Source organism: Rhinolophus sinicus, linkage group LG02, assembly GCF_036562045.2.
Source record: "Rhinolophus sinicus isolate RSC01 linkage group LG02, ASM3656204v1, whole genome shotgun sequence".
Taxonomy (NCBI): Eukaryota; Metazoa; Chordata; class Mammalia; order Chiroptera; family Rhinolophidae; genus Rhinolophus; species Rhinolophus sinicus.
This window is the reverse complement of record NC_133752.1, coordinates 119,454,515-119,480,386: the sequence shown is the minus strand read 5'-3', so window position 1 is coordinate 119,480,386 and position 25,872 is coordinate 119,454,515. Positions and strand designations below refer to the sequence as shown.

Sequence of the window (25,872 nt, the reverse complement as noted above, 5' to 3'; positions counted from 1 at the left end):
TTTTAGCGATTAGGGGTTGGAAGGAGAGTGTGATGACAAAGGGAGCTTTGGGGGTGATAGAACTGTTAGTATCTTGATCCTAGTGATGGTTGTATAAATTTTATACACATGTTAAAATTTATAGAATTGTACGTACAGAAAAGTTCAATGTTACTGTATGTTAATTTTTAAAAAATAAGACTAGAAAAAGCACAGAAGATTGCTGATTTATAAACTAGTCAGAACATCCTTATTTTGCTCAATTTTCCTTTTCCATTTATCTGGGATAGAAAACAGTTCAGGCAATGTATTTTAAGATTTAATACTCTACATGTTTGTTCATTCCCAACTTCCATCAAAGCATCCATGCAACTTGAGTCACCGAGTACAGATCTGGAACAGATAGCTGGGGGGAAGGACAGGCTATCAGGAAGTTAATGACTTGGATGGACGCCATTGTTTAAAGGAACAAGGAGGACATTCAAACCTTAATGAAAGTATTCAGTCCATGAGACAAGGAGACAGGCTTTAGCTTTAATCAGCTTTTCCAGCAATATGTTCCAAGAGTTTGCTGGGTCAGCAAATGACAAACTTCAAGTTCTTAAGCTCACAAGAGAGAGAGTAAACATCACTTTTCTATGTTCCTCAACAAAACTCTATACCCAACAGAACTGTGCAACCAAGTCCAAGGTAAGACTACAAGTTCGTCGATGTTTCTTTCTTTCTTTCTTTTTTTTTGGTAGGCGGATGCTCCCTGAGGTCTTATCGGCCTTATGCACAGTTGTTCCTAATACCCAACACATTCTAGGTAGTCACTTAGTGTTTATTGGATTTAATTGAATATTAGAAAGTGAGTTTAACTTGCTAGGATTATTTTAGAATCCTTGGTTCCAGACTAGGTTAGCAGTCATGGTAAAAATAAGAGGGAGATGCCTGGTAGAAAACAGAACATCTTATTGAAATGCTTTTTGTGGTTAGAACATTGTGTTCCACATCGGAAAAGGGAGGCATCATCACGAATCCCACCCATGAGAGTCAGGAGAATCGGCCTTGACTCCAGCCTGGGTTCTGGCTCTCCAGCACTCCCAGAGTAGAGGACACAGAGATAGCCCCGGCAGCTGGAGACCGACACCCCACTGCATCACGTGAGCAGAAGCGGTATCTTTTGAAAACATCAAGAGTGACCGGGAGACTTGCTTTTGCTTTGATTGGTTAGTTTTCAAGTTCCCTCAGGAAAAGCAAGGGCTATTGTCAGAATGCACGTGCATTACTTCTGGAAACAGTCAGCTCAGGAACAGAGGTAACACCACCCTGGATCAGCTTTGTCTCAGCACATCTGCTGTGCCCAGTTTCTTGTTCCATTTTTGTCTCTGCCCACAGAATTCTCTGCTTATGCATTTGCTCCTGGGAGCAACAGGGAGATCTTTTAGAATTTTCTAGTTCCGATGGGTTACAGAATTGGACTGGGCCATAGTTTTATGTCACAGTCTAACTAATGGATGAACTGTCCTTGGTTCATAAATGCCTGCACCTGGGACCACAAGATACAAATGTGTCACAAAAAGTTGGGGATTGGGACTGGGGCTGGGGCGCTTCCCTTCACCAGTTTACACAAGGGACAGGAGCTGTCATTTGAGGACTGGGGTTCCTCTAGAGTTTGGAGCATTTTGGGGGCTCATAATGCTTTGGTGACACTCTTCTCGCTCATATTACACAGCAGGTAGAGGGGTGGACAAGGGCAGTGGTTCTCTTTCAGCTGGAAGGATAAACTCACAAAGTGAGGCTGTAGCACATATCGTGTTTCCCCGAAAATAAGACCTACCCCGAAAATAAACCCCAGTTAAGATCGTCAGCCAGACGGATGCATTTAGTCTGTTATGACAATGTTCCAGAAGAAGATGACATGACTGTATTTGAATAAATGTAGATTGTGGTACATGAAAAAATGAGACAGCCCCTGAAAATACACCCTAATGTGTCTTTTGGAGCAAAAATTAATATAAGACCTGGTCTTATTTTTGGGGAAATACAGAAGCTCTTGTTGCTGGCTGCCACCCTGAGGTCCCACACAGAGGTGGAATGCTCCTCTCCGGCATGGGAGGTGCCTTGTGCGGCAGGTGTTATGGGGGAGACAATCTGTGTGTTGACTAGGAACGTGAGTAGGGTGTGTCTTGGGTTCCAATCGTAGTATGGCCACTTGCTTCGTGATTCTGAATAAATAACTTCGCCCTCCGAACTTCAGTTTTATTAGTTATAAAATGGGGATAATTCTCTCTTAGGTTGTTTGACACAAAGTGGAGATCATGTTATTCCAATACGTAGAATCCTGCATGGCCTTCCATTGCTCAGAATCACAATCCAAGTCCTTACAATGGCTGACAATGCCCAGAACAAAGTCTACACGCTCCTCACGTCCGGGCCTTCTTCTGGTCTTGCTCTGCTGCAGCCACACTGGCCTCCGGGCTAGTCCTGGTACAGTCCGGGCATCCTCCTACCTCGGTCCCTTGCTCTCACTGTACCTTCTGCCTCAGAAAATCTTCACCCAGACGCCTTCGTATTTGAGGAGGGTGATGGGCGGTGTGTGCGTGCTTCATGGCCTAATTCAACCAAGCTCTCCATAATCAACTTCCAACCTACACGGAAACACTGCTGTCTCCGTCAGGTTTCTCCTGACTACGCAGTTTAAAATTGTAACCGCTGCCCTTCTTTCCGAGTTCCAGAGTACCCTTGCCCTGGTCTGCTTTTCCATTCCAACACAGTACATAATTAATTATTGGTTGTGCTTATTTTTCCTCTCCCACAGTGGAATATAACCCCCACAGAACAGGGATTTTGTTTTTGTTTTTTTCACTGATCTGTCCTTAGCACCTAAAACAGAGTAGGCACACAGTAGGTACCGAACAAATCACTTTGAAGAAATGAGCAAGTGTGTGTCAGCTTCTTTCTGGCTTCATTTCCTTTCGTTGCAGCCTCAACTTCTGATTATTATCTGAATTGCCCTCTCACTCTTCATTCATTCATTTATTCATTTGTCTGTTCAACAATTATTTATGTGTCTGTCTGTACCAGGAACTGGAGCTAGAGCTGTGAACAAAACTAAGTCACTACCTCCTTACTTGCCAGGAAGGCAGGCAATAAATACATAAAAGAATAAAAATGTACTATAATGTTACACGCTGTAGGATATCAGAATGTGCCACCCCAAAATATGACTCTAGGAGACCAGAATATGCCCCCAAATATGTATCTTTGGCATAAGGATTATTTTAAGATGATTATTTTGAGAAATAGCAGACACAGGAGACACTCTGAAAACAAAGTAGAAATTATCCTTTAGTAAAGGATATTTACATTTATAAAGGAAATCTCCATTTGTAAGTGTCTCTCCCTCTCTGTTCCAGGAAGAGAAGAATGACCAAATCACAAGAGACTCTTATCATGGAGAAGACACCTACTTAAATCTGCATAACAAATCTTACTCTTGTTCACCATACTTTTTCTGGTCTCCTTGCCATATTTGCCTCCCCCACACCCTTACTCCTGTGTTTTAGCTGAAGGTGGTGTTTAAGCCCAAGTTCTAAACCACCTCTTTGAGTTACTTATCCCTGAGTTTCTCCCATGGATGTATGAGATATATTTATTAATAAAGTTCTGTTCGTTTCTCTTTTGTTACAGCAGCATGATTGTCATGTTGCTACACTCGTCCAGCCAAACATCATGTGTTACAGCTTGCCATTGCCACATCTACACCTAATCAGCCAAACTGTCGGAGGAGCATTGACGTAATCGGTAGACTGTGGTTTCAACTCTTGGATGGGTTCTCCGCACTGTTCTGATAGTTTTTAGCTCATTCTTCCAGTCTCCATGGCAGCTTTTGCAAACCTTCACACTTCCCTGAACCAAAAATACTGATAAAAACAGCAATAGCGACAACTAACTTTTATTCACATTTTCTATGGTCCAGGCAACATGCTAAGGCTTTTGTTCTTACATCTATCTCATTTTGTTTTCACCTCATACATAGGTTAGGTACTATTATTTTATAGATGAGAAAACTGAAGCTTAGAGCAATCAAGCTACTTGACCAAGGACCCCAGTAATAGTGGGGGTTGCTAAGAGTCAATCCAGAGCTGGACTGTACTCACCTGATCCAAATTCTAGCCCCATCCCTACTGGCAATCTACCTTGCCTCATCCCTACTTCATGTGCTCAGAAAAACAAGAGTATGGAAGGGGTCAAGCATGAAAGCCTTCAGATTACTGACATAGTTACCAGCCAAATTTCATTAAATCTAAGAGTATTGATTATAAGAAGCACCATTAGTTCATATAACCCTACAATAATGTTACAATTGAATTACGAAACGATGTGGAAACAATTCCTATATGAGATGTTTTAAAGTGAAAATATTGTGTTTAAAAATGGATAATTTTTCAATATGGCACGTCCACACCACCAAAATCTCTTCTCTTCTTGTGTCAAAAGATGAGGGGTGTCTCCTCATCTTTGTTCTTTTCCCTCCTTGACTTTTTTCCATTGATATTTTTCCCTTTCTCTCTAGAGTTTTCAACTCTGCCTCTCTCCGACTAAAATATCTTCAGGTCTCTTTCATCCTGAAAATCATCTGCTTAACTCATGCTATGTCATCCCTAGCTGTTATTCCATTTTTCTTTTTCCCTTCTTATTTATTCTTTTCTTCTGTCTTGTTTTTCCATTGAAACCTACAAAGACTATCACAGAGACATCAGATATTTGGGTCCTAATTATAAAGCCTAATATTTGTTTGCAACATCTCTGTTAGGGGTATATGTTGTTGTGGCTGTTCTCTGCCCAGCAAACCTTCCATCGTGGAACCAAATTTCTCCCACACCATCCCACTGAAACCCTGTTCAGTGCATATGTTTCAGGAGCACTGAAACCTCAGTTCCTGCCTCCAAGAATGGGCACATGATCCAGGCCTGGTCAGAATACTACATCAAGGCTGGCACTGGCCTTAGAGTGAGACAATGATAGGCATATCACCTAAGCCATGCCAATCAGAATTCTGCCCTGAACTTTTCTCTTGGAGCTCTCACGAAAAATGTACTCTTTCTGCTGAGATTGCTCTTACACTGCTGGTGGCCATTTTGTCCACCATGTGGAAGTAGCCTATCTAAGAAATGGAGAAAGATATGGATACCTGATGCCATTACTTGATCTCCTAGATCCAAAGATGCCTGAAACCAGGCTACTCCTAGACTTTTCAGGTACATGAGCTAATAAATTCCCTTTTCGTTCCTGCTGTTTGATTTGTGTTTCTGTTACAAGTAAAGTGCTATTGCGTTGTTCTGTGTTTTTTTAAGTGATGGTCAGTCAAGTGTTACTACAAGAACAGACATAGGAGTGGCACAGAAAACAAAGTTCATGATACTCACAGGTCTAGAGAGGGGCTCACCACTTGTCACACAAGGTCACATGGAAAGCTCCATGACTTGTTCAGGTGGCAGAAGACAAGAGTGAGGCAGGAAAACTGAGGCTAGAGCCTCTTTGGAGTTTCTTCAGGAAAAGCAAGATAGTGCAGGGTAAACTAGGATTGTCCAGTTTGAATAATTTTGGTGGGCGCTAAACCATAAGGGTGGTCTCTTGTTGCCTGACACCTGCCCTAGGATGATTAAGGCAGAGGGATGTTGTCACCTAGTGTGTAGGACCTGATAGAGGAGGTCTGGCACTGGATGGATTAGTTTGCATATCAAAGGCATGCTCCCAGCTGAGTCCTTTGCTATCCCTAAGAATTTGCTAACCTCAGGAGGGGCAATCTCTTCCCAGCCAGAAAGGTAATTTTATTTTATTTGTTTTAAGATGTCAAAACACCATAATACACAGAAAATAAAAAATATGTACAATATTTAAAGCTTTACAATTTTTACAAAGCTTTGATGTGCATTATTTTACTTGATCCTATGGTTTTTTGGGGGCAAGGTATATGTTTGTCTTGCTCATGAGTAAATTTCTTGGAATTAGCACATGCTACACATATAACAGGTGCCCAAAAATATTTGTTGAATGAAGTGAGCAGCATATATGTTATTACTTAACCCATTTAATAAAACAGGATAAAGAGATCAGAGAGCTACTAGGTTGTAGATTTTTGTCTTGTATTTGAATTGGATTAAAGTGGACTAGGTTAAGAGTGTATGGTGAAAGCCTAAATTGGGAAGGGGCACTGTAGGATGGATTTGAATTAAAATGCGGTGTCAAATCCATCCTAGTCTTTTTTTTCCTGGAATTCCACAGCAGGTCTTAACTATCTCTGCCCCAACTTTTGCTCCTCTGCAATCCACTGTCTACTCAACAGTCACAGTGATCTTGGTACAGTGTCAGATCAGATCGTATTACTCTTCTGCTTTAAACTCCCCAATGGTTTCCCTTTACTTTCAGGGATGAAAGCCCAAATCCTCAACATATCTATAAGGTCCTTATGATCTGGTTGACCCCTGCCTATCCCTTAGCTTCATGTCCTCCTATCCTTCTCTGCATTCTTTCTGCTTTAGCCAAACAGCTTTCTTTCCATTCTAGAAAAATTATCTCCCAACTCAAAGCGTTTGCCTAAAATATGATGTATTACAGAAGGGTACACTTGAAACCTATGTAACTTTACTAACCATTGTCACCACAACAAACTTGAATTTAAAAAAATTATATATATATACACACACACACACACACATACATATATACATATATATGTTTGTATTTCCTCCACTTTTTATCTAGTAATATCCTCCTCAATAGTAAGTTCTCAGTTCTAACATCATTTTCTCCAGAGCCCTCTGAGTTCTTCTTCCCCACTCTCATTCTAGATGGGTCCCCTTTTTACCCACTTTTTCCCAGTGTCCCATAGCACCTATCAGTGTAATTAATGATTATTAAGTATAGACTCTCCAAAAGACCATCACCATAAGCTGTTGATCATGTAAAATTTAGAAATGCCTCAGAAGGGAGAAGTCAGGAGCTGATATTTATAGGGCTTTGAGTTCTAGACTCAAGTGATTTTAAGGGGATATAATTGAGCTCAGGCAAAGTTCTTTACATAGTAATTTAGGGTTGGTGAATTTAAAGGTGAGAATCTTGAAGCAAATCTTTTGAAAAAAATTTTCAATTACAGTTGACATTCAATAATATATTAGTTTCAGGCGTATAGCATAGTGGTTAGACATTTCATAACTTATGAAGTTATCCCTCCCCAATAAGTTTATTACCCACCTAGCACTATAAATATTTATTACAATATTATTGACCATATTCCCTATGCTATACTTTACATCCCCATGACTATTGTGTAACTGCCAATTTGCATGTCATGATCCCTTTACCCTTTTCACCCAGCCGCCTAGCCCCCTCCCATCTGGCAACCATCAGTTTGTTCTCTGTATGAGAACAAACAGTTTGTTTCTGTTTTGATTATTTGTTTATTTTGTTATTTAGAGTCCACATATAAGTGGAATTATATGGTATTTGTCTTTCTCTGTCTTATTTATTTCACTTAGTACAAGACCCTCTAGGTCCAACCATGTTGTTGCAAAAGTTAAGATTTTATTCTTTTTTAAATGAACGAGTAATATTTTATTGTATATATGTACCACATCTTACTTAATCATCTATTGATGAGCACTTAGATTGCTTCCATGTCTTGGGTGTTGTATATGAAAGTTCCCTCTTTGTCTCTTGTTTTAACCTTTGTTTTAAAGTCTGTTTTGTTTAATATAGATATTGCTACTACAGCTTTGTTTTCATTTCTATTTACATGACATTGTTTTCCATTCTTTTACTTTCTGTCTGCATGTGTCTTTAGATCTGAAGTGGGTCTTGTAGGTAGCATATGTATGGGTCTTCTTTTCTTCTCCATTTAGGCACCTTATGTCTTTTGATTGCAGCATTTAGTCCCTTTAGTTTAATATAATTATCTATAGATGTGTAGTTATTGCCATTTTATTATTCATATTTTATTTTCTTCCCTCCTCTTCCTCCTCTTCCCCCCTCCTCTTCTTCCTCTTTCTTCTTCCTCTTCTTCTTCTTCTTCCTCCTCCTCCTCCTTCTTCTTCAAGAAGTCCTTTTAACGTTTCTTGTAATACTGGTTTAGTGGTGATGAACTCCTTTAGCTTTTTCTTGTCTGGGCAGCTCTTTATCTGTCCTTCGATTCTAAATGCTAGCCTTGTTGGATAGTGTAGTCTTGGTTGTAGGTCCTTGCTTTTCATCACTTTGAATATTTTGTGCCAATCTTTTCTGGCCTGCAAAGTTTCTGTTGAGAAATTAGCTGACAGCCTTATAGGAGCTCCCTTGCACGTAACTAACTGTTTTTCTCTTGCTGCTTTTAAGATTCTCTCTTTGTCTTTAACCTTAAGCATTTTAATTATGATGTCTCTTGGTGTGGGCCTTTTTGGGTTCATCTTGTTTGGGACTCTCTGTGCCTCCTGTGCTTGTGTGTCTATTTCCTTCACCAAGGTAGGAAAGTTTTAAGTCATTATTTATTCAAATAGTCTTTTAATCCTTTGCTCTTTTCTCCTTCTGGTGCCCTTATGATGTGAATGTTGTTATGTTTAAAGTTGTCCCAAAGGTCTCTTAAACTATCCTCATTTAAAAAAATTTTTGTTTTCTTTTTGCTGTTCTGATTGGGTGTTTTCTGCTGCCTTGTCTTCCAAATCACTGATTATATTCTTTGCTTCATCTAATCTGCTGTTGATTCCCTCTGATGTATTCCTCATGTCAGTTATTGTATTCTTCATTTCTGACCAATTCCTTTTTATGGTTTCTATCGCTTTTTGTAAATTCTCACTGCTTTCATCTATTTTTCCCTTAAATTCTTTGAACATCCTTATATTCAGAGATTTGAACTCTGTGCCTGGTATATTGTCTCCATTTGGTTTAGTTCTTTTTTTAGAATTTTGCCATCCTTTCATTTGGCACATGTTTCTTTGTTTCCTCATTTTGGCTGCCTCTCTTTTTTTATTTTTATGTATTAAGTAGATCTGCTATGTCTTCCACTCTTGGCAGGGTGGCCTTATGTAGTAGTTGTCCTGTGGGGCCCAGTGGTGCCGTCTCCCTGGTGATTGAGCTGAGTGCTCCAGGTATGTCCTTTGCATGGGTTGTCTGTGTCCTCCTATTGTAGTTGATCTTTGATTGCTGTTGGCAGGTAAGTGTGTGAGATTGACCCTTTGGCTGACTGGCTGTGAGGACAGGCCATGCTACAGTGAACAAGCTGTGGTGCAAAGGCTGATCCCATGGCTGACCCTTATTTTAGTGAGGATCTGGTGCCTGCCGAATTCACGTTTGGGTATGTTGTTTGTGGAACTAATTGGGTAATGCTCTGGTGTAGTCTGAAGCCAGCCACTGGGTTTGTTGCTTCTGGGGCTTCTTGGGAGGGGCTCCGGTACTCAGCCACTGACCTCAGCCAAGGTCAGCCACTGCCTGTGCCTGGCACAGAGCCATCTGGTCAGAGCTACATAGTGATGTGTGGTTGGCAGCAGCCTATGCTGGTCTTGGAGGCACCTTGAAGAGTCTATGCTTTGAACCAAGGCTGACTGCCACTAATACCTGGGCTACTTAGCAAGAGATAAGGCTAGCGGCTGCTTGTTTGGGGTTTGTGGGCCTCTGAGAGATTTTAATAAAGGATGCAGCATAAGCCACAACAGGCCGTTTGAATGGGAAAGTCACTAGAAGCAGCTTGGGTGGGCCTACAAGTTGGGTGGGGCAAGGTCTGAAGGAATCACCAGCATGGAGCCAGTTTGATGGAGACTTGAATTTGGTGCCCACCTGCAACTGCAGGCAAGGTGGAGGGAGGGCTCAACAAAGGAGCAATGCCTTCTGCCAGCACTTTTGTATGGGAGAAAGCTGCCCCTCCAGCCCTTGCCCTGCAGCCAGACAATTCTTTTCCTCCTTGTGCATCCCTGGCACTTTTTGAGCTGCTGCCTCAGAACTAGAGCTCAGAACCAGTGAATCTGTCAGTAAGTCAGTGCACAGGCCCTTTAAGAGGAACACCTGGGACCCCAGCTACCCTCATCTCACCTGGATGAAATCCCAGCTAATTTTCACAGCTAGATGTTGTGGGGACTCCTTCCTCTTCCTGGCACTGGTGGTCCAGGCTGCGGAGCCTGGTGTGGAGCTGGGATTCCCCTTGTGCCTCAGGGAGGACCTCCACAGCCGAGATATATCCCCCGATTCTTAACCACCACATGTGGGTGTGGAACAAGTCTCAACGTGGCTTCCTCTTTATATCCTTAGTTACAGGAATTCTGTTCAGCTAGTCTTCAGGTATTTCTCAAGGGTGGTTGTTTTATAATTTAATTGTAATTTTGATGTGGTCATGGGAAGAGGTGAGCACAGTGTTTACCTACTCTGCCATTTTTGACTGGAATCTTGAAGCAAATCTTGATAAGTAAACAATTGCTCGATGAATGAGCAGTCTGTCAGTGAAGCGGTCTATTGTCCTGAGAAATTGACTGTTTGAGCAGCGAAAGTTCAGATAAATGGACTAAAACAAACAATAAAGTTGTTTACTGGTATAGAGCCTTAGCAACCTGGGCTAGAATTACTGGACCAAATAATAAAGTCATGTTATGTCAGTGGCCATAGTTCTGAGTCCTCAGTTAAGGAATATGGATGCAAACAGTCTCAGTTTTCATGATATACCTGTGTTTATGTCACCTCTTCCCCAATAGCACTTTTGGCAATTGCAACTTTACATTTGATTAATGTCCATCTCTGCCAGTAGAATGTTTGCTCTGTGAGGGTAGGTTCCATACTGGTTTTGCTCACCATTTTATTCCCTGTACTGGTCACAGTACCTGGAACACAAAAGGTATTCAACAAATATTTGTTAATATTGAATGAGAGCTTGGACAACAGCCTGGATCAGAAGATGAGGAAGAAATTCGAGATTACTTTGTCTTCAGTCCCATGTTAGTCTGGTCCCAATAATGCCAAGTTGGTGCTGAGAGAACATATTTAGAACAGAAAGATGAGAAGTTCCACTTTTGGGAAACCAATTTTCATTTCTATAGGTAATAATACATCTGGAATTTAGAAAAGATAAAAGCTAGGGCAATATATGCAAATTTTATGAATTTTGTTTATTCAAAATGACTCACAAATCAGTCATGGGGAGCTGTCAGATGATTAGCATGCTATAAATCTGACTTTATCAGTAAAAAAATCCTCCTGAAAAATCCATTTAGATTGAAAGTTTTCCTCAGTCTGTACGAGACTAATTAAATGTACTAGGTTGTAAAGATGATAATAAATACATACATGGCACCTTCTGTGTGTCAGGTACTCTTTTAAGTGCTTTACTTTCATTAACTCAGTAAACCTCATTATAACTCTATGAGGTAAGTGCTATAATAATCTTCATTTACAGACAAGAGACATAAAGAATTGAGTAAAAGCTGCTTGAAACTACATGAAAAAGCTACATTAACATAACTTTCTATTCTGGGAAGTTCTTGCCCAGGAAGATAAAGGTGCAAAATATGTTTCAAAAACATCCTGAAAATTTCTTTAACTGAAGAATAGATAATGAAATGGAAAACCAGATTGCTTATCAAAGGGTTGTTTACTCATCAAGAGTCACTTTAAAATCCATGCCTTGCTGAATGCACCAGTCTTAAACTATTATATCACAACTTGGCCCAATCACAAGCAGGTCCCCACACTGGAAATATCACCTTAAATCAGACTGCCTACACCTTATAAATATCCATCCTTGAAGTCACACTAAGCCACCTCTAAGCCACACTAAGTCTGTCAAGATGGTGCTCTCCCTTGCTACACTAAGCAATACACTTGGCTTTGCTTGACCAATAGGCTATTTTAGTGGTCTTTTCAGGGAGTTGGCAGTTAACAGAACCAAGAGATTAATGCCTTATGCCTAGTGTTTTACTAGTGTGTTTCCTAATTTTGTGCAGAGAAGGAAGTAAGGCCAGGACTTACTATTCAAATGGACACCTACTTCACTTGGGTAAAACAAGTTAAGTTTTAAGAAAATTAGGGCAGACTTATTTGTATCTGTTACAGAGCTCAGCATAACATTAAACTGAATTAAATACAAATTGTGGACTAAAAAGACAGAAGCAAGATACTTAAATGAGTATAGCCAAAAACATCACCAAAACTGGACAGGTAAGGATAAAGGTTAGAGTGGGGAAGGTCCCAGTTACTATCAGGCACAGAAATTAAAAGTAGTGGCTTTGGATTCAGAAATAGATTCAAGTTCTGGCTTTACCATTTAGCAGCGATTTGACCTTGGGTAGTTGACCTCCCCGAACCTCAGTAGTTCACCTGTAAAATAAGAATAATGTTAGTACCTACATCAGAGTTAGTATGAGGACAGTGTGTGCCAAGAGTTTATCACCGTGTAATTGGTGGTATATATTGCTGTTATTATAATATAATTCACTGCAGGATTTTAGGGCTTGGGAAGAAGGAAGATAAGATCAGTGGTATACTTGAAGGGGATTGAAGAATTCAAAGAGAAGAAACAAAATATCTAACAATCTGGAAATTCAGGATTGAATTTTTCAGTAGTCATCTGGTATTTTTCCAAGAAGACTGGTTACCAAGGCCAGAGGGATAATTCCCCAACTAAACTCTCCATTTAATAGTAAAGCACGATTTACCTCCCAAGAGGATTGCCCAGGCAGAGTTTAGGACTGTAGCAGAAGCTTGACCTTAAAAGTTTAAGAATTTAGAACCCTGGGAGAGAGATGAAATCTGTCAGTGAGAAACATCTAAGTGTTTTTGTGGGTATATGTAGGAGGAGAGTACTGTTGTTTTCTAGATGCTATCGCTAGTGATGCAAAAGAACATGAGCTCACTGAGCCCAAGGTTGTTCTTTTCCAAACTTGCTTATTCACCAACCAAGCAAGTCTTGCCGAGAAATATGGAAAGGAGGTATTAAGTGAACCCAGTACTTAATGCAAGCCACAGCAGTTTTATGTGTGGCCTCTAAAGATGAATAATCTTGGGGAAGGAGGCCATTTTTCTTATTGTTTGTAGAACTGTAGACCTAATATCTCTTTTGTATTTACCTTGTGCTTCTAGGAGCTGCTGCTTTGCATGCCTGAGCTCACTTCACCCTTCTACAAAACTTTCCAGGTATGGTATCTCCATCATTGAACTCCTCCTTGATTTACTTGTGTTTTCTTATTAAGTACGCACAATTTTGTGGAAGAATCCTGGGGTCAAGAAAATCCAATGCTTTGTAAGCAGACAGGAGAGATGTGGTGTGGTGTTTGACTGCATTTTTCAACAGCAAAAAGTATAGAGAGTCAACAATAACATGTTCAAAGTAGAAGTAGCAGGATGGATGGATGGCAGATTGAAATGAAGGACTAAGGACCTCTATTTTAACTTTGGCCTTAAACAGTAACTGCACATTTAGTGAAGGGGTATGTAAGTATAAAGATACCCCTTTATACTTAGAAGGGGAAGCTAAGTATAAAGACAAGTCTTGAGGTTGATCTTGAGACTATGAGACTGGAAAGGTCAACTATTTTCTCATTCTAATGTCCCACTTGGAAAATTGGGCAGTTTTCCAGACCCCAAATGGATTATTTGAATAGTTAAAAGATGTAAAACAGAATATTGAGTGTATATGTTCACACCCACCTCCAATTTTATTTCGTGTGACTTGATTTTTAAGTTAATAGTATCTCAAGATACAATCTACATGGGATTTAATAATTTTAATTCCATCTCTTATCTCTTTACTATAAGGAGAGTGATTCCTTTCTGTGTTAGTGAATATCAACCCTTTCTCAGAAACAATAAAAATATAAATAAAAGTTCTTCAAAAGTAACTCAGAGGCAACAACTGAACTATGCCAGTGTTGTGAGTTAAACATAAATCACAATTGTTCTAACTTGTTGAACTGTATTTCCAAGTTTCAAGCTTAAAGAATTCATCAAGCAATTTTAAAAGAAGGAATACTGCCCTAGAAAAAAAAGGAATTTGCCAAACTCTCTTTATACCTCCTTCAACACAACTTCGCAAACATTCCTGAGCATCTTCTATGGGCAATGATCTGTTCAAATCTCCATAGGGACACAGAAATGAATGAACATGAACCTGGACAAAACTACGACACAAAGTAGGAAAAGACTAAAATAATCATAAGGGGGAGAAATTGTCAGCTGGAAAGCCTGAGGAAATAGGTGGGATTAGAATTTGGTCTTGGATGGGTGAATGAGGTGAAGTTGGGGCTGGGGGGGATCGGGAAGGAATGAGGGTTTGGAGTAAGTAGAATGGTTAATAGCCTATTTTGACGGAAGTGGCAATTATGGCTGTTGGGCCCTGACAATAGGTGCAATGCTATAAACTCTGGTTTGCTTTCTAAAAAGAGCCATTAAAAATGGGGCAGAGGAGTGATTTCCTTTGCTGTCACTGAATTAACATGAAAAGTATCAGTATCAGATGCATCACTCTGCCCTTTTCACCTTTTTCCTCTGTTCTCCAAGCGGGCAGGCAGGCCAGTAGAGGCTACAGTATGAGGGGTCTTCCTCACCTTCTGGTTTGGCCAATGAGGTGACTTGCAAGAGATCCAAGGAAAGGAGGTGGGTAATGTGAGGGAACTGGTTTTTCAGGCTCCCTTCTTTCAGGGTCAGCTTGGGCTGCTGAAGCCCACACAAGAACTACACAGCTTCTCTGGGCCTGTGGGTTCTGATAAGCACTTCATCTCCTCTTCTGTTTGGATCTAGGGGTGGGAGAGCCTGGTTTATTCTTATTCCCTACACCCTACCACACCATTGTAAAGAGTCTTTTCATTAAATTTGCCTCAAGTTATTCTAAGATGAGTATACTCTCTGTTCCCCATTGAGACCTCTATCAGACCTGAGTAGAGAAACACTGGGCATCTGCTCACCTCAATCCTAGGAGGGGCCAAGTGTCTATGCTTAGGCTCTGAGGTCCCACAATTCATGCGAAAGTTTTTTGGAAGAATTTTTGGGTCCCTGGCCCAACTTAGGCCCATCAGGCATTCTTTTGGGGAGTCTGCATTAAGAAATTCTCTAAGTAGGCTGGCGAGGAGATGAACTCAGGAGTTGTGGTGTGTCATTTCTGCCCTAAGTGGACTGAGAAGGAGAGGAAGTTGATCTGTAGAGAAATTCACTTATTAAAGTTATTGAGTTCTGAATGGTTTTCAGCCCTTGGTTCTAGTCCCTTCTGAGGGCCAGGTAAATTCTTGTCCTCAGGTCCCATGAGATAACTCTATTTTCTTCAGTAAACACCATACTTACACGCACAGAGACTTTTTTTTTTTGTTGGTTTAAGCACGTTTGCTTCATTTTTTGTTACTTGCAACAAAGAGATGTAACTAATAGAGGACCCAATACACATAATCCCGGTTACCATTTATGGAGTACTTAGTGTGTGCCAGATTTCACATGACTTATCTTTAATCCTCTCAACTACCTGAGAAGTATTTTTGTGACTTTGATCTTTCTTGGCTTAAAAGTTCCTTCCTTCTATGTCCCTTAATTTTTTCTGGGTGTCCCCAAAGGGGTGCCTCATACTTTCTCACAAAGCCATTGGTCATCCTCAGTCACCATGCAGCCTGTTCTGTTCTTTTTCTTCACTCACAGATGTCACCGCACACTGTGAAAATGATAGTATCTACATCCAAAATTCCACCTGTTGATGCTACCAAATGTTCTGATCCTCGGCATGCTCAAACATCTCTGAGTTTGGGGAAGAGTTAGGGAGAATGTCTCTTCTACCTCTGTGTCAACTCAGCCCTTTAGCTGTTCTTCATGTGGCCAGAGGCTCATCGCTGATGAGACCCATGAACTAATGGCAGAGCTTCCCAACTCTGCATCATGGCAGAGTCATGTACCACAAAGGTTACAGGGGGCATTGAACTCCCTGGACCTTCGGACAGCCTGGTGCAGACTGGGTGACTAGAGCCCTGGCTCCGTCATCTAACCTTGAGCAATCTTATTTCATCCCAGCATGGCCTACAGACACTATCATTTTCTGTAAATATCATGGCATGAATCTAGCCATTCACACAAACCCCGTTCCCTGTGCCAGCCATAGGGGATACAAATCCAGTCAGGACCAGATCAACAATACATGTTGTGCCATTATTTGCATGCTTGCCCTTCCCTTTTCTGGCTTTTCTTTTGGAAAACAAAACTTGCATGCAAACAAAGAGGCAGAGTTGTGGGGTGTGTATATAGATGTATTATTAGGGAATAAAAAAGATATTGTCTACATTTTCATGAGCCAGTGCAAAATGCCCTGTTATATATGCACCATCCCACTCTGACCAATCAGGAAATAGTCTTCAAGAGTTATGTCACCTACCTGAGGTCACACACTAAGTGGCAGAGCTGGAATTCTAATCCAGGCCTGTCTGGCTTCAGGGACACATGCTTGATTTCTCACTATTGCCACATCCATTCTTCCCAATGTTCCACCAATCAGGATTATGGCCTCCTAATCTCCCTTCAGAGAACAAGTGCTGGGGCAGCCATGGACATTCACCCCTCAGAACTTTATTCAAGAGGAATCTGTCACAAGGAGTGCAGTCAAGCAACAGCCTCTAGCTGTAGCATTTGGGGGTTGGAGCAATGTTTGAGGCAGGGACATGCTCTGTCCAGGCTGTTCTAGCCAGTGACAGAGCATGGCATGAGTACTAGAGCCTGGTCACCTCAGCTCAACCTGGGATTCCTCTAGAGAGAATCTATGAGTTGGCACTCCCCGCTGGGGAGCTAAGGGTGGTGTCAGGGTTGCACTGTGGTCTGAGGTTCTTCTTACCCAATCCTCCATTCTTCCTCCTTTCATGGGTGTGAGACACACACACTCATAGGTGTTCCAAAAGCTCACGATGCCTGCCGCTCCCTCATCCCTTTATCATTCATAGGTATGACCCCTAATATATCTCTCACACTCCTGACTCTCTCCGGTTGTCTTTCCCTGAAACAAGCTCCCTGAGAGGATTGCCATACCACGTAATTCTGTTTATCCTCCACAGCCCATAGTACAGTATTTTGTACATAATTACTTTCCTGCCCTTTTTTTTGGATCAACAAGCCATTTTAGATGGTGATAAATGAGCAGTTTCAATGTCTTGTTACCAGTTCTGGGGGAGCTCTGGGCCCAAAGGCCCAGTGAGATACAGGTCAAAGATGGTTCTAGAGTGTCAATCATCCACAGATTTTGTTTAAATGAGGATTCCTGGGTCCTCTGGTCAAAGATTCTGACTCTGAGGCCTGTAGGGCCAAAACAGTTCATTTTTAGTGAGCACTCCCAGTGGATCCCAAGCCAAGCAGACCATACTTGAGAAGCACAACTTCTGAGAATGACAGTTCAGCTCCACAGTCTCCCTTTTCCGCCATCACTACCACATTTGGTGGTGTGGATATCCCTGTGAATTTGGGAGAATCTTGGTATATTCCAGGACCAGGATTTTCCTATCTTCTGGATATGTTTCAGTCTGCATTTAAAAATGAATAATGTCCCAAGGGTAGAGACATAAATTGGTGGCATCGGCAGCCGACATTGAGTTATGGACCAGGATTATAAAAGGTAAACGTTAGCCTCATTTTACAGTGTGGATCCCTGGCACGAATCATTATAGAGTAGTCGTGCAGTCCAACTCTGTCCCGTTGTTATCTTAGCAGCTATCCTTTGTTCTTCTCTTATCCCTCCTTCAAGGGTAATTTCAAAGATCACTTTCTGACTTCTGCGAGTGCAGAACTTCTTCCAACATCCCAGTTCCCCAGTACTACCTCCCATGAAGGTACATTATATTTAAATTGATTACTTTATGTATCTTTTTCACCCACTCGCTTGAAAATTCTTTGGGAGTGAAGTCCATTTCTTTTCACCTCTTCATTCAAATGCCTACCCCAATATCTAGAATATGGTAGGAGCTCAATTGATGTGGTGGATGGATGGGTGGATGGGTGGATGGGTGGATGGATGGATGGATGGATGGGTGGATGGATTGATGGATGGATGGATTTGGAAACAAGGAAGCATGGGAGGATGAAAGTAGGAATAAGCTAAAGGTGACCCGATGCCTTCATTTTAGTGCTTCATTTCACTTGACTTTCCACACTCATATCCAATCTCACATTAACTTAAAAATAAATCATTATGTTACAGAAATATGTATTCATCTTCTTTGTGATTTCAACTGATTTACATTTACTTCAAGTGAATTGAGAATATTTATGAGAACATTTAAAAAAATAAAATGAAAGAATTCTTTTCTAGTCAAGATGAAAATTTGGATTGTAGGAGGAAGTGTGATGCAGTAGGCTTTGGAATCAACTAGTCTGAGATTAAAATCCCACTTTGTTACTTACTGGTTATGTAGCTTCAGTATCCTCATATGTAAAATGGGATCATATTTATATCATAACAGTTATATAAACGCTAACCAATTGCCTGATACATAGTAAGGACTCAACAAATATTAATTACCTTCTTCTTCTTTGGCCAAAACTTAATAGAATCCTTGTACTTGGAAACCAAACCCATGTCATCGTTTTAAAATTTTTTTCCAAATGCATACACATAGATTAGATGCTTACTAAGTACATGTCAGATGAATGAAAAAATTATTTCGTTGCTTCTGGCTTATCTCAAATTCTAATTTTAGTACACTTCAGTGTGAGGAAGTGAATTTAAAAGCATAGCAACACGACTCAAAAGATTAAGATTTTTCTATCCAGAAATCTTGATTTACATCTTCAGTGGTTGACTTTTGAGAAGAGTGCAAATGTTGGCATTATCTTCTTTATTAGTAATTTGTGAAGAACTGGGATCTCACACAGCTGTGTGCAGCTCGAAGATGTACCAAGGAAAGAATAAATTTCCTGCCCACGCAAACTCAAGGCAAAAACCACAAGCTGTCTCCTATTATTCTGACAGCCATATAGCAAGGTTTCTTATTTTTCTCATAAAGCAACTTGACAAAAGTATAAGAATTATCCACTATGCAGAATTTTTACCTTGGGGGATTGTTAAAGTGATGTATTTGTTTTAGGAGCCACTGAAGACTCAGAGTTACAGAAATTTACAAACCTCACTCTATCTATTCAACAAATGAAAATTCTTCTTTTCAGCCTCAAAGGGACTAGTGGTATGACCTGGACCCGGCCTACCACGCCCCTCTCCAAGATGCATTCCACAGGATACAAGTACATCGTACTCAGAACTGCTGTGTGCTCCAAACTGTGGTCCAGCTCAACATGGGCCAGTCCTCCTCCAATTCTTGCTGAGCCCACCTCTCATTTAAAATAGACAGCAATGGGCAGAGGGCATTCAACAGACACCTTTCTGCTCCCAGCTCCATTTACTGGAATCCATTAGAACAGAGAGGGCCACAGAAACCTAATAATATTCTCAGTAAATCTAAGTACTAGGCTAAAGCGAAGCAAACTTGTCTGTTGATCATTAATTATGTGAGAGGCACGTCTTATTATGTATTTGTATACCTATTTTATTTATACCCTCTTTCCAAAGGGAATGTAAAGCTGCTTGTAAGAACACACGTAGGTTAAGTGGGGATACTATACAATAGGACACAAAGCTGCAGCCAGAAGGAGGGGGTACACATAATACCCAAGCTAAAGTCCACTTGCTGTCAGTGGGCTGCAAAGCCGGTTTGCAAATCCCTGCTAGCCAGGGAATGGTCACTCTATGTGGTTCTCAGTGTCCAAAAGGCAGAAGCAAACCTGCTGCTCTGAGACACAGCAATTCCTGGTACACAGACTCAAGGGAGACATTCCCCGCCATCAGTTTGTAAGGGGTGATGAGTTGTAGTGTGTTATACAACAACCCAGATATGCTTGAATCTGACCTCACCAATACTGTTTCAGAGCTCATTCTTCAGGACCCTATATAGACACAAAGAAATCAAATTGATTTCTTTGATTAAAGATGCTCAATCACTCAGTATTTCCTCAAACCAAGACTGTCTGGTAGAAACCACCTTTGGCATGAAGTTAACGCTTGAAGCAGAAGTCAGATCTCCCATCTCCTTCTGGAAATAAACATGTAGGTGTGCCTATAAAAGAGAGTCAGGTCCCCCAAATTTTCTGAGTCTTCTTGCCTCCCCGACTACATGGAGAGGGAGAAAGAATAGGGAATAGCTAGCTGGCAGGTAGGATAATGTCAGTTGTGTAATAGTGCACCCCAAACGTAGAGGCACAAGCAACAATGGTCTCTTAGTATTGTCTCTCAAAGCTCTAAATGTTGGCTGGGCTCAGCTAGGCGGTTCTCGCAAAGAGTCTGTCACACAGTTGCAGTCAGATGATGGCTGGTGCTGGAATCATCTCAGAGGCTCACTGGTGATTGATGTTGGCCATGGTTTGAGAGTGCAGTTGGGACTGTCAGAACATCTACACCTGGGCCTCCATCTATACTGGATGTCTTACAGCATGACAGCTGGAATCCAAGAGCAAGTGTTCCAAGAGATAGATAGAGACAGAGATAGAGACAGAGACAAAAATAGAAATAGAGGTAGAGATAGCCAGAGATAGAGATAGAGATGAGACAGAGGTAGAGATAGAGACAGAGACAGAGATACAGATACAGATGGAGAGAGATAGATACCAGGCAGAAGCTGTATTGCCTTATTTTAAAATAAACTTTATTTTGGAATAATTTTAGATTTACAGAAAAGTTGCACAGAAAGTATGAGAGTTTCTGTACATTCCTCACCCAGTTTCAGTTTCCCCTAATGTTACCATCTTTCCTTCCTGTGGTACATTTTTAAAAATTAAGAAACCAGCATTGGTTCATTACTATTAATCAAGCTCTAGACTTTATTAGGATTCCACTAGTTTTTCCATTAATATCCTTTTTTTTCTGTTCCAGGATCCAATCCAGGATCCCACATTTCATTTATTTTTATGTCTCTTTAGTCTCCTCTGGTTTATGACAGCTTCTCACTCTTGTTTGTCACGACCTTGACAGTTTTGAGGGGATAATGACCTAGTCAGTAATTTTGCAAAATGCCCCTCAAATTGCCTTTGTCTGATATTTTTTCTCACGATTAGACTCAGGGGATGGATTTTTGGAAAGAATAACACAGAGGTGAAGTGCCCTTCCTATCACATCACACCTGGGAATACATGATATCCATGTACTGTCACTGGTGATGGTAACTTTGATCACCTAGTTAAGATTGTGTTTGCAACATTTCTCCACAGTTAAATCGCTATTTTTTCCCTTTCCATACTTGATTCTTTGGAAACAAGTCACTAATCTAACCCACACTCAAAAGGGAGGGGGTAGTGTATACATGTAGTATTTTGAATTCTGTGTATGGAAGATCTGTCTCTCCTCCCTCATTTATGTATTTATGTCAATGTGGACTCATGCACATTTGTTTTATACTTTGGGTAATAACCCAACACTACGTTATTATATAGCTCAAAATTTTCCAGCTTTGAGAACTGGAGGTTCCTTTCATTTGGCTCCTGCGTCCCTTCGACATGCCCGCATCCTTTAGATTTTTTTTTGAGCACTTCCTTACATTCTGGTATTATACGATGTTTTCAGGATCACTTGTATTTTTCCTACCCTAAAATCAGTCATGTTTACAAAGAGCCCTGGTTAGTTTTGTTGAAGAATGGTATTGTATCCTTTTATAACCTAGCCTCAAGTCACACAGTGTCTCTCTATGGTTGACAGAGTCATATCAATCCACCCAGTTCAAAGGGGAAGGACATAGACTCCATGTTTTAATGGAGGAGTGAAAAGGTGACATTGTAAGAAGAGTCTTGGCATGAGATATTGTTATGTCCATATTTGGAAAATACAAGCTATTACAGATGGTCAGAGTATCTTAATGAGAAGGCAACATTTGAGCAAAAACTTAGAGGAGTGAGAAAGGCAGCCATGTGGCTATCTGTAGGAGGAATATTCCAGATATAGGAAATGATTAATGCAAAGTCTTTACAATGAGACTATACCTGGTGTTTTGAAGAAACAGCCACAGAGCCATTGTAGCTCATGGAACAGGAGTGATAAGGAGAGTGAGTCCTAGAAGACGGGGATGGAAAGGATAGATCCTAATGGACCTAGAGGATATAGCGAGGATCTGCGTTAGCAGCCATTGCAGGATAGGAGTGACAACAGGATCTGACTTACATTAAAATGATCACGATGGTTACTCTGTTGAGAAATGACTTCAGGGGACAAGGGTAAAAAGAGGCAAACCAGTCAGGATGCTATTCCAGTGATGTACACAGAGGTGACTGTGGCTTAGACCATAGCAATAGTGAAAGTAGTACAGAGTGGTTGGATTCCGAACACCTGCAGCTAAAGCTAACACAAGTTCCTGCTGGACTGGAGATGGGCTGTAAGAGGGAGGAAAATCAAGGATAATTTCAAGGTTTGGCCTAAGAAACTGCAAGGATAAAGTTGCCATTAATTGAGATAACTATGGATGGGGGATAGATCGGGAGCTTATTTCTGGAAATGTTGACTTCCAGATGCCTATTAGACATCAAAGTAGAGATGTCAAGTAAATCTTGGGTATACAAATCCAGAGTTTGGGAAAGGAGTCTGGGCTGGAAATGTACATTTGGATGTGACTGCATAGGGATTTGTATATCAGGTCATAATGAGGTCACCAAGAAAGTGAGTAAAGATAGAGAAGGCAATCATGAACTGATTACTAAAGCACCTCAACATTAAGAAGAAGATACCATCCAAAGAGACTGAGAGGAAATAACCAATAAAATGCAATAAAAACCCAGAGTGTATGGTGTCTGTGAAGAAAGTGTGCCATGGAGGAAAGAGTCATCAATTGTCAAATGATATCACTCAGTTAAGTAAGACGAGGATCCAGTATCTGACTATTGGATTAAACCATAAGGCAATCATTGATTTTTCTTGACAAGAACAGTTTAGATAGAATCATAGGACCAAACGGCTGGTCCTTTTCTTGTAAGAAAGAGTGTGAGGAGAGTAATTGGAGATAATATAGATGATCTCTTTGAAGAATTCTGTTGCAAAAAGGAGTAAAAGAGTGGTGTGGTAACTAGTGGGGGAAATGAGTTCAAGAGAAGGTTTACATGGCCATAGGAATAAGACAGTAAAAAATAAAAGGCTGATGGTTTAGGAGAGAGGTGGCAAATTGATGAAGCAATTTCCTTGCATAGGTGAGGGGACCTAGGGTCTGGTGCATTGGGTGTTAGTAGGAACATATATAATTCCTGGGAGGAGGGCAGAGTGTGTGGGTGCAGATACTGGAAAGTCCATGTGGTGTTGGGGTGGGGAGTCAGTTAAAATTCTCTTCCGATTGATTTAATATTTCCAGTGAAGTGGGAATCGAAGTCGTCAACTGAGAGTGAGAATGTGGGAGTGTGTGTTAGAGGTTTGGGGAGAGAGGAATAGGTGTGACAAGGCAGCTTACAACGTGAGAGAGTGAATGGATTAGGGACATACAGTATGGATTCCTGGCAGCTTCAACGAGGCCACCTGATGGTTGTTGTCTTAAGTTCAAAGTGAAGTCTGTCACCATGGCTCTGTCTCTTCCAACCACTTCAAGGGCAGGTGCTGAGGAGGCAGAGGTGGGTTTAACCAGGGTATTGTGAAATGAGAGCTATAATGGAGATAACCGAGATGAGGATGTATATAAGGGAGTGATTCCAATGACTGACTAAGGGATTTTAGCTAAGGGAGGATGGCGAGGACACACCAAGGGGGTGAAAAGCAACGTGAAGTTTGTAGGATCATTGAATTACAAATTTTAGTGAGGGAAGAACAGAAGAATGTCATATCTGAGGACTAACGTTTACCCTGGGTTATCCTGTGTCATGCAGGGTCTCAGCTCCCGCTCCCGCACAAGAACACAGGATACGGCAAGGCCAAAAAGGAACACCCACGGAGCCATAGATAGGGGAGTCATACCACTATAGTCTCACTGGATGCTGGGTTGAAGACACAGGAAGCAGGAGCCACATGATCTGCAATCCGCTGTCTGCTTTTCTGCCAACCCACCAACCAAACTCAGAGTGTAGCCACGGCAGTTATATTAGTGGTTAATGGCTAACCAGTAACAGCTGATGGCCGTCTAATAACCAAGCCAGCACCTTTTCATATAAGGCCGAGAGCCTTTAAACTTCTCTCTGGGACTCTGTCCCCATACTCTGCCCACTAGTAAAATTCAATTTTATGGATATACCAATCAGAGAATTAATTCTAACACCTTTGAGCTGGAAATTTTCTAAGGAAAAACAGAGATAAGCTTGGAGTGGGAAGGAAGACAGAAATACCACCCTTGCCAAAAATACAAAGATTAGACAATAAATGAAGTTCTTTGTGCAGTCAATGCAGTAATGAGTTTCGTTCGTCTTTTTTCTTATAAGGAGGTGTCATGTGGGGCGGCCTGCAGGGTCTCTAGTCCCGCTCCCCACGAAAGAATGCAGGACATGGTGAGGTCAAAAAGGAACATCACGGAGCCATAGATAGGGGAGTCATACCACTATAGTCTCACTGGATGCTGGGTTGAAGACACAGGAAGCAGGAGCCACATGATCTGCAATCCGCTGTCTGCTTTTCTGCCAACCCACCAACCAAACTCAGAGTGTAGCCACGGCAGTTATATTAGTGGTTAATGGCTAACCAGTAACAGCTGATGGCCGTCTAATAACCAAGCCAGCACCTTTTCATATAAGGCCGAGAGCCTTTAAACTTCTCTCTGGGACTCTGTCCCCATACTCTGCCCACTAGTAAAATTCAATTTTATGGATATACCAATCAGAGAATTAATTCTAACACCTTTGAGCTGGAAATTTTCTAAGGAAAAACAGAGATAAGCTTGGAGTGGGAAGGAAGACAGAAATACCACCCTTGCCAAAAATACAAAGATTAGACAATAAATGAAGTTCTTTGTGCAGTCAATGCAGTAATGAGTTTCGTTCGTCTTTTTTCTTATAAGGAGGTGTCATGTGGGGCGGCCTGCAGGGTCTCTAGTCCCGCTCCCCACGAAAGAATGCAGGACATGGTGAGGTCAAAAAGGAACATCACGGAGCCATAGATAGGGGAGTCATACCACTATAGTCTCACTGGAGGCTGGGTTGGAGATACAGGAAGCAGGAGCTACACTGTCCGCAAAGCGCCGTCTTAACTGCAATCCGCTCTTGCAGGCTCAGCCACCATCTTCTTGGTAGCCCCCATTTGCTGCTAGCATAGCCACAGCAGTTATATTAGTGGCCAGTGGCTCATTGGTTACAGCTGACAGCCAACTAGCCACAGCTGATGGCCATCCAATCACAGTTGATGGCCATTTACTACCTGAGCCAGCACCTCTCTACGTGAGGCCAAGCAAACTGCACTCCTGGCTCTGTCCCCACAGGAGGCTTCTGGCTTCTAGGCCAAGACCCATGCTGACATTTCATATTGTCTTGTTGTCCCACAGAGGGCAGGATCAACACCCTCTGCTCTCAGATTTGTTTGGATGTTGAACTAGATGCCACAGGAGCACCAAGATAATTTGAAGAGATGTATGACTCACATCGCGGCTTTCTGGGGAGAACAGAGCAGCCACCCAAGATGGGCTGCAAATGCCTGAACGGAAGGAAGGAGTGAGTGGTTTGTGTGTCTGTGGATAGGAGGTAGGATTGGAATGAAGTTAAGTTCCTCCCTGGCACCAAGAGAGGGAAGGTACCTGCTTCCATGTACACTTGCCCAAATGTGAACCAACAGGAGAAAGTGCCTTGCTGTCTGTCATGTGGGAGACCCTGCGGGGTCTCTGCTCCCACTCCCCACATAAGAACGCAGGATATGGTGAGGCCAAAAAGGAACACCCACGGAGCCATAGGTAGGGGAGTCATACCACTATATTCTCTCTGGAGGCACTATACTCTCACTGGAGGCTGGATCCACACTGTCCG

At 41.5% G+C, this 25,872-nt stretch overlaps 1 long non-coding RNA gene across 2 annotated transcripts; it reads left to right on the top strand.

Annotated features, from left to right (window-relative positions):
- The first annotated feature begins 517 nt into the window (after nucleotides 1–517).
- On the top strand, nucleotides 518–24,269 carry LOC141570070 (uncharacterized). 2 transcript variants are annotated; one of them, XR_012493896.1, is made up of 3 exons: nucleotides 518–669; nucleotides 13,054–13,107; nucleotides 23,800–24,269. It is a non-coding gene; the product is annotated as an uncharacterized LOC141570070 (long non-coding RNA). The 2 variants fall into 2 exon arrangements; XR_012493895.1 differs by lacking the exon at nucleotides 23,800–24,269 and adding an exon at nucleotides 19,087–19,396.
- The last annotated feature ends 1,603 nt before the right edge of the window (nucleotides 24,270–25,872 follow it).